The 1,286-nt window shown below is 46.3% G+C and overlaps 1 pseudogene; it reads left to right on the top strand.

The window, feature by feature from the left end:
- Positions 1-442: 442 nt before the first annotated feature.
- Positions 443-542, top strand: LOC131894022 (U6 spliceosomal RNA; annotated as a pseudogene).
- Positions 543-1,286: the final 744 nt, after the last annotated feature.

Consider the following 1,286-nt stretch of genomic DNA (forward strand, 5'->3'; position numbering starts at 1 on the left):
CCGCCCGGCTCTTATTAATTTTAATGTGTGGTGATCTGAGGGTCTTTTGAATGCCAGGCAAGCACTAAACTACATGTTTACAGCTCCATACTCCTTTGTGTTTCTCTCTCCTTCTCTTTGTTTTTCTCACTTTGTAGCCTTGGCTGGCTTGAAACTTTCTGTGCAGACCAAGATATTCACAGAGATCTGCTTGCTTCTGTCTTCCAAGTGTCTGGATCCAAGGCGTGCACCACCACATCCGGCATGGCATTTATACGTATATTTAAGACTAGGTATCTTGCCAGGCGGTGGTGGCACACGCCTTTCATCCCAGCACTCGGGAAGCAGAGGCAGGAGGATCTCTGTGAGTTTGAGGCCAGCCTGGTCTACAAAGTGAGTTCCAGGAAAGGCGAAAAACTACACAGAGAAACCCTCTCGAAAAACCAAAAAAAAAAAAAAAAAAAAAGACTAGGTATCTTGCTGATTTAGGAACAATATAGAGAAAATTAGCATGGACCCTGTGCAAGGATAACCTCAAAATTCATGAAGTGTTCCATATTTTGCTCTTCCCCAACCCAATGGTCACCTGCAGGGAAACTGAGGCACAGTGCTCTGAATCTGCTGAGCCTTCTCACTATCCTTGTGTTAGTCAAATCCCACCCACAGCTGTTTTCTGGAAAAACAGATAAAGTCTCATGCAACCCAGGCTGGCCTCAAACTTGCTGCCTTGTCAAGGATAGAACTCTGGACCTAAGACATGTCAGAGAAGCATTTTACTAAATGAGTCACATCCGCACTCACTCTTCACACCTCCTGTGAGTTCCTGATGCTCTTCCTATCAGTTTGGAACCTGAATGATAAAACGTTTTTTAGGATTGTGCCTGTGTGGTTTAGTGTCAAGTATAAGGGTCTTTGTTCCAGATCCTGTCACAGGGCTCCCCAAAACTGCAGGAGTTTCCTGAGTGCAGGGAGTGTCTTTAGTTATTCTGAACAATCATGTTAATCACTGGGGAGTTTATGTTAAAGAAGAGCTTCAGGGTGGGGCATCCGTAGCCTCTGGGGTGGAGTACTTTGCAGGGGAGCAGACAGATTACTGGATTTGAACCATTGGTCCATTCTACCGGTTTCCTGGAAAGGGGTGGGGAGCTGGGACCCTTCAAAAACAGGATTTTCTGAGTTTCTATGGTCAAGGAGATGAGGGAGGGGAGTAGGTCCAGAGAGAGCCTGGGAGCTTTGCGATTCTTCACACTTCCACAGCCCTTCTGCATCTGTTCCTCCAGCCGCGTGTCTTTGTCCTTCCAACTGTA

This window comes from Peromyscus eremicus, chromosome 16_21 (assembly GCF_949786415.1).
Source record: "Peromyscus eremicus chromosome 16_21, PerEre_H2_v1, whole genome shotgun sequence".
NCBI classification, from domain to species: Eukaryota; Metazoa; Chordata; class Mammalia; order Rodentia; family Cricetidae; genus Peromyscus; species Peromyscus eremicus.